At 37.8% G+C, this 16,298-nt stretch overlaps 1 protein-coding gene across 7 annotated transcripts in view; it reads right to left on the minus strand.

Annotated features, from left to right (window-relative positions):
* MBD5 (methyl-CpG binding domain protein 5) overlaps positions 1-16,298 on the minus strand; it is a 484,478-nt gene that overhangs the window by 96,020 nt on the left and 372,160 nt on the right. The window lies entirely within an intron of this gene.

The raw sequence follows: 16,298 nt of genomic DNA on the forward strand, positions 1-16,298 counted from the left end.
CAGAAAGAGAAGAAGAACTAAAGAGTTTCTTGATGAAAGTGAAAGAAGAGAGTGAAAAAGTTGGCTTAAAACTCAACATTCAGAAAACTAAGATTGTGGCATCCAGTCCCATCAGTTCAGTTCAGTTCAGTTCAATTCAGTTGCACAGTCGTGTCTAACGCTTTGCGACCCCATGAATCGCAGCAAGCCAGGCCTCCCTGTCCATCACCAATTCCCAGAGTTTACTCAAACTCATGTCCATCGAGTCGGTGATGCCATCCAACCATTCATCCTCTGTTGTCCCCTTCTCCTCCTGCCCCCAATCCCTCCCAGCATCAGAGTCTTTTCCAATGAGTCAACTCTTTGCATGAGGTGGCCAAAGTATTGGAGTTTCAGCTCCAGTCCCATCACTTCATGGCAAATAGATGGAGAAACAATGGAAACTGTGAGAGACTTTGTATTTTTGGGCTCCAAAATCACTGCAGATGGTGACTGCAGCCATGAAATTAAAAGACGTTTGCTCTTTGGAAGAAAAGCTATGACAACCTAGAGAGCATATTAAAAAGCAGAGACATTACTTTGCCGACAAAGATCCGTCTAGTCAAGGCTATGGTTTTTGAGTGGTCATGTATGGATGTGAGAGTTGGACTGTGAAGAAAGCTGAGCGCAGAAGAATTGATGCTTTTGAAGTGTGGTGTTGGAGAAGACTCTTGAGAGTCCCTTGGACTGCAAGGAGATCCAACCAGTCCATCCTAAAGGAGATTAGTCCAGAATATTCATTGGAAGGACTGATGCTGAAGCTGAAACTCCAATACTTTGGCCACCTGATGCCAAGAACTGACTCCTTGGAAGAGACCCTGATGCTGGGAAAGACTGAAGTCAGGAGGAGAAGGGGACAACAGAGGTTGAGATGGTTGGATGGCATCACCGACTCAATGGACATGAGTTTGAGCAAGCTCTGGGAGTTGGAGAAGGACAGGAAAGAGTCAGGCATGACTGAGCGACTGAACTGACTGAACTCAACTAAGGAAAGAATCCCCTGAAAGGAGAGAGAGAATAGCACTTGGAATTCACACTGGGCAGAACTTTAGAATATGTCATAATTCATGAGATATAGAGTATATACTCAGCAGTGTCTTACCCAGTAATGGGGAATATGTAGACTTAGACTAAACACTGTTCTGGTATCACCTACTGAGTTTCAAAAGCTAGATGTGAAAAGATCAAACTGCTATCCAAGTAGCTTAATTGCATTCCAGAGCAATGCTGAAGAATATTTAAAAGCAATCACAAATACCCAGGACCCCACAAGGAAAAATTCACAGTGTCTAACATGAAATAAAAATGATCAGACATGAAATAAAGCAGGAAAATAAAACACATAGTGAGGAATAAAATCAGTTAATCTTGAATGAAATCCCAGGGAATTATGCTGAGTGAAAAAGTCAATCCCCAAAGGTTATATACAATATGATTTCATTTATTTAACATTTTTGAAGTGACAAAATAATCTTGTCTCCATTTCTAAAAAAGTGACAAAATTTTAGAAACGGAGACAAGATTATTTGTTGCAGGAATTAGGAATGTAAGGTGGACACAAAACAGAAGTGGCATGGTTATAAAAGGGCAATGTGAGGGGTTCTTGTGGTTAGGGAACTACCTTGACCATAGTGGTAGACATACAAACTTACACATGGGATAGAATTCTATAGAACTAAACACATATACACGCACATGAAGGAATACAAGTAAAACCAGGGAAATCTGAATAAAATCAGTGCTTTGTATCAGTATATGCTGGTTATGCTATTACAATGGTTCTATAAAATGTTACTATTGGGGTAAAATGGGTAAAGGGTACATGAGATTTCTCTGTATTATTTCTTCTACTCACGTGTGAACCTACAATTAAATGAATAAAAATTTCAATTAAAAAATCAATCAGTTGAAACTGATCCAGACCAATAGTTGTTATTTTACATTTTTTTTAATTGAAGGATAATTGCTTTACAGAATTTTGTTGTTTTCTGTCAAACCTCAACATGAATCAGGCATAGGTATCCATATATCCACCCCCTTCTGAACCTCACTCCCATCTCCTGCTTCATCCCACCCCTCTAGATTGATAGAGCCCCTGTTTAAGTTTCCTGAGCCATACAGCAAATTCCTGTTGGGTATCTATTTTACATATAGTAATGCAAGTTTCCATGTTACTCTTTCCATACATCTCACCCTGTCTTCTCCTCTCCCCATGTCCGTAAGTCTATTTCTCTATGTCTGTTTCTCCCTTGCTGTCCTGTAAATAAATTCTTTAGTACCAGACTGATAGATTTTAAAGAATCAGCAGATAAGAATATTGACACAGTTATTGTAACTGTATTCCATATGTTCCAAATTATAAAAAGATATTCAAGATAGAAAAAAAAAGACCCTAATTGAACTTCTAGAGACAAAAACTATGATGTGAAAAACACACTGCATACAATTAATAGCAGATTAGACACAGTAGAAAAGACTAGTAAACCCGAAGACATAATGATAGAAATTATCCAAAATGAAATGGAGAAAGTAGAGACTGAAAAAAAAAGGACAGTGTCATTGATCTGTGGGATGATTCAAGTGTAATTCAAGTGTACCTAGAACCCATAAGGAGAGAAGAAAGAAGGAACAACAACAAAACTTGAAGAAACAATGGCTAACATTTTCTTGGATTTGATGCAAATTGTAAGCCCAGAGATCCAAGAAACACAATGAATCTCAAACACAAAAAGTATGAAGTAAACTACCTTGAAGTACACTATAATCAAATTGCTGAAAATCAGACATAAAAAAAGTCTGAAAAGCAGCTGAAGGGTAGAGGGAATGTGTTACGTATAAAAGACCAAAGTTAAGGATAATGGCAAATTCCTCACTGAAAACAATGCATGTGAGAAGACTGTAAGCTCTCATCTTTGAAGTACTAAAAAGTTCCCCTAAACCTGTCAACCTAGAATTCTATATTCAGCAAAAATATTTTTCAAAAATGTAGGTGATAAAAGACTTTTTCAGATATACTAAGTTGAAAGAATTTAAGTAATGATTAAAAACAAAAGGCCTTCAGGAAGATGCAAAATAACACCACATTGAAATCTGGATCTAAGACAAAGGGAATGCAGAATACCAGAAATAGTAATTATGGCTAAACATATAAAATGTTTTTCTTGTGTTCAAATTTCTTTAAAGATAGTTAACAATTCAAAAAATGTATTGTGAAGTTTATAGCACACCTAAAGGGAACATAGAGCAAAGGGGAAAGATCAAACGGACAAATAGCAAAATTATACACTTAACCCTAATCAAATCAATAACCATATTAAACATATATGGTCTAAATACCCCAATTAAAAGGAAGAGGTTATCAGACTTCATTAAAAAACAGGAAAGCTGACTAAAAAATCATTTTAAATATAATGGCAAAATGACAAAGATAAATTCTATTAATGCTAATCAAAAGAAAGACAGAACAGGCATTTGTTATAGCCCAAACTTAAAGAAACCCAAATATCCATCACAGGTGAACAGACAGATAACCTGATCGTGTTGCATCCATATAGTGGAATACAACTCTGAAAAATACAAAATTATTGACTCATGTAACACCAAGAATAAATCCCAATGTTATCATCTTGAGTGAAAAGAGTCTAAGGAATAAAGAGTATATACTGCATTACCCCATTCGTATAAAGTTCTAGAAAATATAAACAAATCTATAAGGAGGGCCAAGAGGACCTACTCCACGTTCAAGGTCAGGAGGGGCGGTTGTGAGGAGATACCCCTCATCCAAAGTAAGGAGCAGTGGCTGCGCTTTGCTGGAGCAGCCGTGAAGAGATATCCCATGTCCAAGGTAAGAGAAACCCAAGTAAGACGGTAGGTGTTGCAAGAGGGCATAGAGGGCAGACACACTGAAACCATACTCACAGAAAACTGGTCAATCTAATCACACAGACCACAGCCTTGTCTAACTCAATGAAACTAAGCCATGCCGTGTGGGGCCACCCAAGATGGGTGGGTCATGGTGGAGAGATCTGACAGAATGTGGTCCACTGGAGAAGGGAATGGCAAGTCACCTCAGTATTCTTGCCTTGAGAACCCCATGAACAGTATGAAAAGGCAAAAAGACAGGATACTGAAAGAGGACCTCCCCAGGCCAGTAGGTGCCCAATATGCTACTGGAGATCAGGGGAGAAATAACTCCAGAAAGAATGAAGGGATGGAGCCAAAGCAAAAAGAATACCCAGTTGTGGATGTGACTGGTGATAGAAGCAAGGTCCGATGCTATAAAGAGCACTATTGCATAGGAACCTGGAACGTTAGGTCCATGAATCAAGGCAAATGGGAAGTGGTCAAACAGGAGATGGCAAGAGTGAACGTCCACATTCTAGAAATCAGCAACCTAAAATGGACTAGAATGGGTGAATTTAACTTAGATGATCAGATGGTGACTGCAGCCATGAAATTAAAAGATGCTTACTCCTTGGAAGGAAAGTTATGACCAACCTAGATAGCATATTCAAAAGCAGAGACATGACTTTGCCAACAAAGATCTGTCTAGTCAAGGCTATGGTTTTTCCAGTGGTCATGTATGGATGTCAGAGTTGGACTGTGAAGAAAGCTGAGCGCTGAAGAATTGATGCTTTTGAACTGTGGTGTTGGAGAAGACTCTTGAGAGTCCCTTGGACTGCAAGGAGATCCAACCAGTCCATTCTGAAGGAGATCAGCCCTGGGATTTCTTTGGAAGGAATGATACTAAAGCTGAAAACTCCAGTACTTTGGCCACCTCATGCGAAGAGTTGACTCATTGGAAAAGACTCTGATGCTGGGAGGGATTAGGGGCAGTAGGAGAAGGGGACGACAGAGGATGAGATGGTTGGATGCCATCACTGACTTGATGGACATACGTCTGAGTGAACTCCGGGAGTTGGTGATGGACAGGGAGGCCGTGCTGGACAGGAGGCATGCTACAATTCATGGGGTCGCAAAGAGTGATGGACAGGAGTGGTGATGGACAGGAGGCATGCTGTGATTCATGGGGTCGCAAAGAGTCGGACATGACTGAGCGACTGAACTGAACTGAACTGAACCATTATATCTACTACGGTGGGCAGGAATCCCTTAGAAGAAATGGAGTAGCTATCATGGTCAACAAGAGTCCGAAATGCAGTACTTGGATTCAATCTCAAAAACGACAGAATGATCTCTGTTTGTTTCCAAGGCAAACCATTCAATATCACAGTAATCCAGGTCTATGCCCCAACCAGTAACGCTGAAGAAGCTGAAGTTGAATGGTTCTATGAAGACCTACAAGATCTTTTAGAACACCCAAAAAAGATGTCCTTTTCATTATAGGGGACTGGAATGCAAAAGTAGGAAGTCAAGAAACATCTGGAGTAACAGGCAAATTTGGCCTTGGAGTATGAAATGAAAAAGAGCAAAGGCTAATAGAGTTTTGTCAAGAGAACACACTGCTCATAGCAAACACTCTCTTTCAACAACACAAGAGAAAACTCTACACATGGACATCCCCAGATGGTCAACACCAAAATCAGATTGAGGATATTCTTTGCAGCCAAAGATGGAGACGGTCTGTACAGTCAGCAAAAACAAGACCAGGAACTGACTGTGGCTCAGATCATGAACTCCCTATTGCCAAATTCAGACTGAAATTGAAGAAAGTAGGGAAATCCACTACACCATTCAGGTATGACCTAAATCAAATCCCTTATGATTATACAGTGGAAGTGAGAAATAGATTTAAGGGCCTAGATCTGATAGAGTGCCTGATGAACTATGGAATGAGGTTCGTGACATTGTATAGGAGACAGGGATCAAGACCATCCCCATGGAAAAGAAATGCACAAAAGCAAAATGGCTGTCTGGGGAGGCCTTACAAATAGCTGTGAAAAGAAGAGAAAGGAAAAGCAAAGGAGAAAAGGAAAGATATAAGCATCTGAATGCAGAGTTCCAAAGAATAGCAAGGAGAGGTAAGAAAGCCTTCCTCAGTGATCAATGCAAAGAAATAGAGGAAAACAACAGAATGGGAAAGACTAGAGATCTCTTCAACAAAATTAGAGATATCAAGGGAACAGTTCTTGCAAAGATGGGCTCAAAAAAGGACAGAAATGGTATGGACCTAACAGAAGCAGAAGATATTAAGAAGAGGTGGCAAGAATACACAGAAGAGCAGTAAAAAAAAGATCTTCATGACCAAGATCATCATGATGGTGTGATCACTCACCTAGAGCTAGACATCCTGGAATGTGAAGTCAAGTGGGCCTTAGAAAGCATCACTACGAACAAAACTAGTGGAGGTGATGGAATTCCAGTTGAGCTATTTCAAATCTTGAAAGATGATGCTGTGAAAGTGCTGCACTCAATATTCCAGCAAATTTGGAAAACTCAGCAGGCCACAGGACTGGAAAAGGTCAGCTTTCATTCCAATCCCAAAGAAAGGCAATGCCAAAGAATGCTCAAACTACCGCACAATTGCACTCATCTTACATGCTAGTAAAGTAATGCTCAAACTTCTCCAAGCCAGGCTTCAGCAATATGTGAATTGTGAATTTCCAGATGTTCAAACTGGTTTTAGGAAAGGCAGAGGAACCAGAGATCAAATTGCCAACATCCGCTGGATCATCAAAAAAGCAAGAAAGTTCCAGAAAAACATCTACTTCTGCTTTATTGACTATGCCAAAGCCTTTGACTGTGTGGATCACAATAAACTGTGGAAAATTCTGAAAGGAATGGGAATACCAGACCACCTGACCTGCCTCTTGAGAAACCTGTATGCAGGTCAGGAAGCAACAGTTAGAACTGGACATGGAACAACAGACTGGTTCCAAATAGGAAAAGGAGTACGTCAAGGCTGTATATTGTCACCATGCTTAATTAACTTATATGCAGAGTACATCATGAGAAACCCTGGGCTGGAAGAAGCACAAGCTGGAATCAAGATTGCCGGGAGAAATGTCAATAACCTCAGATATGCAGATGGCACCACCCTTATGGCAGAAAGTTAGAGGAACTAAAAAGCCTGTTGATGAAAGTGAAAGAGGAGAGTGAAAAAGTTGGCTTAAAGCTCAACATTCAGACAATGAAGGTCATGGCATCCAGTCCCATCACTTCATGGGAAATAGATGGGGAAACAGTGGAAACAGTGTCAGACTTTATTTTGGGGGGCTCCAAAATCACTGCAGATGGTGACTGCAGCCATGAAATTAAAAGACACTTACTCCTTGGAAGGAAAGTTATGACCAACCTAGATAGCATATTCAAAAGCAGAGACATTACTTTGCCAACAAAGGTTTGTCTAGTCAAGGCTATGGTTTTTCCAGTGGTCATGTATGGATGTGAGATTTGGACTGTGAAGAAAGCTGAGTGCTGAAGAATTGATGCTTTTGAACTGTGGTGTTGCAGAAGACTCTTGAGAGTCCCTTGGAGATCCAACCAGTCCATTCTAAAGGAGAGCCAACCAGTCCATTCTAAAGGAGATTGGTCCTGGGTATTCTTTGGAAGGAATGATGATAAAGCTGAAACTCCAGTACTTTGGCCACCTCATGTGAAGAGTTGACTCACTGGAAAAGACTCTGATGCTGGGAGGGATTGGGGGCAGGGGGAGAAGGGGACGACAGAGGATGAGATGGCTGGATGGCATCTCCGACTCGATGGACGTGAGTTTGAGTAAACTCTGGGAGTTGGTGATGGACATGGAGACCTGGCATGCTGCGATTCATGGGGTCCTAAAGAGTCGGACACGAATGAGCGACTGAAATGAACTGAATGACAGAAAACAGATTAGTTATTGCTTGGGGACATCGAGGAGATGAGAAAAAGGAGGTAGACATTAGAAAGGAACATAAGAAAACTTCTGGTGGACACGGGTATGTTAATGATCTAAATTGTGGAGATGGTTTCACATATGTTAAAACCTCAAACTGTACTCTTTAATGTGTGTCATTTATTGTTATGTCAACTATATCATTTTCAAACCATTAATAACTGTAGCAGATGTGATCAATGAATGTTAAAAAAATAGATGAAGGTATAGGATAAATAAGATTATTTACATAGTATAAAATATTTCCTTTCAAATATTTATTAATTGCAAAGGAGGAAAACAGCAACTTTAAAGTAGAGGAACGTGATAGACAACCACTAAATCAAGTTATCAAGGTTAATATCATCAGTAGTAAGACATATCAAAATCATGTACCACCAGGTATAATGCACTGAGAAGGGAAAATCACTTCCAAATATCTGACCCCTAAATTCATAATGTCAACCTAATTAGATAAAACATCATATAAATTCAAGCTGAGGGATATTAAGAAAAATGCCTGACTAGCTGGTACTCAAAGTGTCAAGCTCATGAAGGGTATGGAGAGATTAATGAAATCTAACAGATTTGGAAGAGACTAGACTAAGAGGACTAGTAGGCTGCAGTCCATGGGGTTGCTAAGAGTCAGACATGTCTGAGTGACTTCACTTTCACTTTTCACTTTCATGCACTAGAGAAGGAAATGGCAGCCCACTCCAGTGTTCTTGCCTGGAGAATCCCGGGGACGGCGGAGACTGGTGGGCTGCCGTCTATGGGGTTGCACAGAATTGGACACGACTGAAGTGACTTAGCAGCAGCAACAGCAGCAGACTAAGAGGACATGTAAATAAGTGTAATGTGGGATCCTGGACTGCATCTTGAAAAGAAAAAGTGTACTAATGGAAAAACTGGTGAAATCACAATAAAATATATAGTTTAATTAATAATATTGCATCAATATTAATTTCTTATTTTGATAACTGTATTATACTTATGTAAGGTTTAACATTATGGGAGATGAGGTAAAACTACATGGAAATGCTCTGTACTACTTTTATAACCCTTTTGTTAGTCTATTTCAAAACAAAAAAATTAAAAATAAAAATTAATCATAGGTTCAAACAGGTGAAGCAGCAGAACTCATCCTGCTTTGACTGATCTCTCTTTGGCATCATGACCTACATGACTGCCTGAAAGAGATGAATGAGAGAATCTGGAGATGAAATGACTGAATGGATGATGGTAGTCTTTGAAGAACTACAGAAACTAGAAGAGATGATGAGAAACTAGATAATGAATGAAACTTTTTAATTTTTTTTGAAAAGGAAAAGAATGTAGAAATCTCAAACTATAAACTGGTCAGGCTTTAAATTGTGCTTTTTAAACCCTGCACAATTTCTAGAAAGAATTAGTGAACATATAGTTATACATGGTTAGAAAGGAAAACGGATGAATATGAGTTAGGTCAGTTTCACCAAGAACAAGTCATGTTAGGCTAACCTCAATCATTTCCTGAAAGCATTGCTTGCTTGTCAGATCTGAAAAATACTATAAACCTAGTAAATTTGATTTTAATAAGGTATTTGGCAGAGTCATTAAAAGCTTGTGGGCCAAATGGTATAAAATGAGAGCTAGATGACATTTCAAAAGTAATATATATTTATTATTGATAGAATGACTACAGATTTTATGACTCAGTGTCCAAGATCTATCTCCTATTAGAATTCTCTACTGGCAGATCAAAAGGCTTCTTCTCTGCAGTCCTATCCAAATAAACATTTTCCATTAACCAGGATGAGGAAACACTTAGATGGAAGGATGGCTGATGGTTGCAGAACAGAATTAGGATCCTAATATCCTTAAAGGAATTTAAAAATCACATCAGGTATTGATGAACCTATTTACAGGGAAGGAATGGAGATGCAGATGTATGGAATAGACTTACCGACACAGTGGGGAAAGTGGAGAGTGGGATGAATGGATAAAGTATCACTGACATATACACAACCATGTGTAAAACAGATAGCTAGTGATAAGTTGCTGTATAACTCAGGGAACCCAGTCTGGTGCTCTGTGATGACCTAAAGGGGTTGAATGAGGGAAAGGGAGGGAGGCTCAAGATGAAGAGGATATATGTATAATTATGGCTGATTTGCATTGTACGGCAGAAACCAACACAGCATTAACCAACACAGCATTGTAAACCAATTTTCCTCCAATTAAAAATAATAAAATAAGATCAAATGGAAGATGGAGGTTTTTCCTTTGGTTAACTTCAAGTTCAGTAAGTTTTGCTGTACAATATAGATGGTATTGGACCAACGGGATCATACTTATCAGAGAGTAATATTCAGCCTATATTAGAATGGGGAATTTTGAAAAACTGTAAATGTTGCCATATTTCATTCATCAAATTTCTTTCATAGAAAAATGAGAATAAGGAAATTCTATCATAAGAATCTTTCTTAAAAAACCATCCTGTACAAATAGAATGGGAGCCAGGATTTCATTTTAACCAGTTTCTGATTGTCTTGGTGAATATGGGGAGAACAAACTCTATGTTAGTATTATGGACCAGCCTCTTTATTAATGTACCATGGCTAAGGCTGGGTGAGAATATTTATACATGCTAATTTGGCACAGTACCAGGATGGCAGTAGCATTAGAGCTAGAGAAAATAAATAGAAGACAAATACTTACTAAGTTCTGGTAACAGATGCTGAGCAGTAATTTTCCTATTGTGTCTGAGGTGCTAACCTTACTTTAATGAAAGCTAGCTCTACTTTCATTTTATATAAAAGGATTCCATCTGAGTTTCCATTAGATAAAAGCATCTTATATTTACAAATAAAGCAACACCTCCCAAATCAATGATCTTTTAAAACATAAGGATCAGAGGACAAAAGTATCAGGGTCACAGGATACACACGGATGAATTAATCAGAGAATACTACTAATAAAATCAAATATAACCCAGTAGGCCATGTAATCAGTTTGCCAGGGATTGGCAAACTTTGTTAAACAGTTTGTCTCAATATCAATCCTTTTTCATTTCATACATTTTTATCTTATAGAGAGATACTGAGGGCCTGAACTGGGATTTTGAGAGTGAGAATAGAGAGAAGAAATACAATTGAGTGGATCTGAAATAAGCAAATCTTAGTTATTACATGGATGTGTGGGGTCTGAGGATAATGTAAGGAGTGTAGGAAAGGGATGGCAAATGAGTTTTAATTCACATGTTACCTGATATAGCACATATCTCAGCAGAAACAGAGTGTACTCAAATTGGGTAATTGGTGAAAAACTTTACCTGCAAAGATGTGGGCAAGATTTAGGGGAAATGGCAAGGGATAGTATACAACTCCGGGGCTGGCAAAACCAGGGACCCATTATCACACCTAAGTGAGAAAAGAGCAGTTTCTGGCATTGAAGTGGGTATTGACAGAAATTTGTCCTTCAGTGCAGCCAATCTGTGGCAATAAATATCTCAATATCAGTCTTCTCCCACTTTCTGATCTCCTGTACACGCCTCTCAGCAAACCCACCCAGAAGATAAGAGAACGAGAAAGCTCTTGATATGCTCCTCAAGGTGACTGCACAAAGAGCTGTGTGAAGAGTCATAAGGATAGTAATTCTAACTGATTGATGGTAGCTGCCTACAACATCATGTAGAAAAGGATTCTGTGATGTCATCCAACCTCATTAGGATGAACAACCATGAGAGCCATACGACTTTTATGAGAATGGGATGAGGCAATATCAGCATGTACTCACGAATCCTATGTCTGGAATGAGCATGTAATAGAGGAATAGCACCCTGTGTATCTTATGTTCCCCAGCCCTGGACTATGAAGACTTTCACACTTCTAGTTTGTCTGAATGATAAATACCTATACTAACAAATGAAACAAAATACAGAAGAGAACATATTAGGGAGCAGGGATGATACATTCAGTTTAGGTTATGGTGACTTTGAGATGCCCAAAGATCATTCATGGATAAATGAATCTGAAGTTCAGTGGGAAAGTCTAGACTAGAAATCAGAGTTTTGGAAGAGTGGTTTATACATGATAGTTGAAACCATAAAAGTGGAGAGAACACAGAGAAAAGGGAGTCATAGGTAGGTATGAAATCTGGGGAATCTCAACATTTTAAGTGAAGGGCACAGAAAAAACCTGCAAAAAGAAAAACAGCCAGGGTAGTCAGAAGATTACAAGCAGCACCATGGGATATAAATTCATAGAAACCAAAGGCGTAGAATGTTAGTAGAAGAAAGTTGCCATGAATGTCAAATGTTGAAGCAAGGGCACTGAAACATGGACTGAAAAATTTTCACAGCATATGACAATTAGAAGATTACTGGTGTCCTTAGTGAGAGCACTTCCAGGAACTTAATAAAGGAGGAAGCCCAGTTTCATTGGGATGAGAAGTTAATGGGCGGTAATGATGTGAACATTGCAAATATTGCTCTTCTGAATACAATGGATGAAGTGAAAAGGAGAATGAGTTGATGTAGCTAGAACAAAAATAGGATCAAATGAGAATTTTTTTATGACCAAACAAAATTAAACTATGAGGAGAAGAAGCTAATAGAGTGAAACGGAATAAGTAAGAATGAGAGAAATACTAGAGATAACTGGGGACTATTCTACCAGTACATCCTTAAGAGAAAATGTTTGCACATACCTCTTGATACAGGTGACTAGCTATATAGCAGGCATATGGATTAGTTAATGACCTATTAAGAAAAAATGACTTGAACCAATTGGATTCTCTTTGTCAGGAGGATGAAATAAGAAATATGGAAATAATTGGTTGATTAGCAGTGGAAACTCAGATGAAAGAGTAATGATTAAAAAAAAACCCACAAGGAATAGCACAGCAGTAATGAGTTAGATAAAATAAAACTATGAGTAGATAATGGAAGCATTTATTAGGTAGAGTATGAAGAAGTTAGACGTTAGAGACACAGAAGAGAACACAGATGTGTGGGAGAGGCGGAGGTTCCAAGAGGCCATGTCCCTCTAAAAGAGTGACAAAGAGCGCTGCTTTGGTATCTGATGGCTTTCCAGTTACGGCTCACTGATATCTCATAGTAACTCATCTTTTCTCTTAGTATGAATGGGTTTCTGTTCCTTGAATTCCAGACTCCAATACTAAGACAAGGACTAAAAGCAAAGGAGTGGAGGAGATAAGAAAAGTCAAGTGAAAAGGGTTGCTTTGCACAGGAGGTGAGAATCCAATGTTCAGTGATCCAAAGAAAGAAGGGACACAGGTTAATGCAGGAGTTGGAAGGAAATCCATAGGTTAAACATTAAAAAAAAAAAATAAAGATTAGAATTAAATGAGTTAAGCATCCAGTTAAAGAAGTTTGAAAAGAGCCACAGAGAAAGCTCAAGGAAACACAAAGGAAGGAAATATAAATACAGGGGCAGGTGATGCAGAGAACAAGATCAACAACCTCTGTAACAGTAACAAACAAGAACAGCAAACTGAAAGCTGATTATCTGAAAAGATTACTTCAATAAGCAGACTTTGGACAAGACAGAAAAAAGACAAAAGAGAATGTGCAAAGAAAAACACAGAATGAAAAAGAGGAAATAACTACAGACACCACAAGATTTAAAAAGGACTACTATGAACAAATATATATTAAAATATTTGAAAATAGAGATGAAGTAAATTCCCAGGGAAATATAAAATATTGTAACTGTTACAAGAAGAAATAAAGAGCTTGAATAAGTAATACAGAAATTGAAGTAATAGTCAAAGAGCACCCCTCTGAAGAAACCCCAGGACCAGAAGGTTATGCTGATAGGCTCAAACACATTTTAAGACATATAGAACTTTATTTCATATAGTTGTATCCAGAAAATATAAAAGAGCAAAGGTTTCATATAGTTGTATCCAGAAAATATAAAAGAGCAAAGGCTACCTTCATTATTTATGAAGCTAATATAATTTTAGCTAACAAGATAAAAGCATACTGAAAAAAAAATCTAGCTGCTTGATGAATTTAGTATGGAATAAAAGCAAAAATATGACCTGACATGTTTGTTAATGCAAAAATGCATTTGTTATTTGTAAAAGATTTTTAACATGCAGCAGTAAAAAGTATAAATAATATACTAGACAGTAATAGTTAATATTGCCTAAATGCCTGCCTTAAAGTTAGAAGCACAACCTTCTCCTTCCAATTCAAAACTGCAATGCATCCTCAGTGGATCCTCAGCATCCTCAACAACTCCTTTTCTTACTTTCAATCTGCCAGCCTCCCCTCCTCTGCCATCACTGCTACTAATCCCTCATGTGTGTCAGGTTGAACATGAATTTCAGAACATCTGCTGCATTTGTAGTTCATCTCGGAGGAGGCTGAACTTTTTCTTTTAAAGCTGGTGAACTTCTGAGACTAAGAAAATCAGATTTCCCAAATTGGGATGAAAGTGAGAAGAAATCAGAATCCTGGACAAAGAGACATCTCTACCATTGGTGCTCCAAATCTGATACATCTGGTTAACCTGTTAAGATAACTTAGAAGCACTGGTTTATAATGCATAGGAATCAATGAAATGAGCAGTTTGTTGTTTTGACTGCTGGGGGGGCACAATCTGTTTTTCATGGCTTCAGCATCTACTTCCTGCTAATTTGTGAAGAGGACATAAGGGCTAGTAATGTCTTTGGATTAGGGAGATGTAAACCACAGACCACATTGCTTTTCTACTTTGTTATTTTAACTGGTTAGGGGAAGAAAAAGTTTGGGTACTGTACTTTCCTTAATTTCAGATTTTTGACTCTCAAGGTGATTTCTTTCTTTTTTCCAAAACCTTTTTATTTTGCATTGTGGTATAGCCAATTAGCAATATTGTGATAGTTTCATGTGAACAGTGAAGGGACTCATTCATACATATACATATATCTACTCTTCCCCAAACTCCCTTGAGGTGATTTATTTCTTTATGTTTGTATCATAGGGATTGAAGAGGAGATTCTAAAAACTATGGAAAACAGATTAGGTGGACATACTTTTAAAAAGATTACATAGGAATATTCTTCACAGATTGTCAAACTTCTCAGTGATCTAAAACATGCTGATAGTTTGCTTTTTCTTTTTTCCAGAAACTATTACAGAGTGAGAGCTGAATAATTTGCAAGAAGGTCTTTATCTTTACCTCCCTTCATCTCTATCTAACAAAAAGGATATCAAAAGGCTTGTAGCCTATTAGGTTTCTGGAACTAACTAAATCCCAGTAATACAGAGTTAAAATTAAATTTAGAAATATACCATAACTCCTAGTCGAGAATTATAGGCTGTACTTAAGAGGCTGAAAGGAAGTGAATTTTTCTGAACTTAGTTAAAAAGGACTTTAATGTGCAGTTACACTGAATGAAAGAATGAAAGTGAATCTTTCATTGTAAAACATTATCCTGCAAGTTAATACTGAACTTAAATATTTCTTTAAATAAATCAATAGATAGTACTTCCTACACTCATTGTAATGAGAAAGAAAGGGACAGATTTTTACGAATGCTACCTATACTCTAGACCTGACAAACGGCAGCCATTGGCTGTAAAGGATGAAGAGAAATTCCTCGGGTAAACTAGTATAGCGAAGACCATTTAGCTCAGAGCCAGAGCTGAGGCTACTTTCCCTTGGTTTAAGATGCTGTCTGATTTAAACCAAGGTATAAAAGTGCTGTAATGCAAATATAATATGACACCATTAAGCAGTAACTTGAAAAGATGTTCAACATCTCTGTCATCAAAGAAATGCAAATCAAAAGCACAATGAGAAATCACCTCATACCTGTCAGAATGGCTATTATCAAAATGACAATTTTGCAATATAAACAAATACTGAGTAATGCTGTATACCCGAAATTAATATAGTATTATATATTAATTATACGTCAGTAACAAAGTAGTAATTTGGAAGATGAAACATATCAAAAAAAGCAGAGAACAAAAGTTTTTTCAGTTCTCAGGCTATGGTGTACATTAGTGGTTCCAGAACTATAGAGTGCTTAAGAATCATCAGTGATACTTGTTAAAATGCAGATGTGCAGGCCAGATTCGACAGTACTCTGACTGAGAAACTATTAGGGTAGCATTTAGGCATCTGCATTTTTTAACAAGGATTTCCACTTCCAAGTGGAAGTCTAAATGCAACATACTGAAAATCACTGGTCTAAAATATAAAAAAAGGGAAATAATCCTATTTGGCAGTTCCCCAGTTGATTTTCTTAATAAAAACTAATCAAATCCCATAACAGAGATTTGGAGTTTGGAATTATGCTATGTTACTATGTACTGCCTACATTGCTCTTATTACAGAAATAGCTATGGTAATAATAAAATGTTATACATCATGTTTTTCAGAAAACCAGAAAACCATTGTAATATAAAATTTTGTCCATATTACTAGAATAGATATTTGCAATATTTTTTTATATTCAGAAGAAAACC

This window comes from Bos taurus, chromosome 2 (genome assembly GCF_002263795.3).
Source record: "Bos taurus isolate L1 Dominette 01449 registration number 42190680 breed Hereford chromosome 2, ARS-UCD2.0, whole genome shotgun sequence".
NCBI classification, from domain to species: Eukaryota; Metazoa; Chordata; class Mammalia; order Artiodactyla; family Bovidae; genus Bos; species Bos taurus.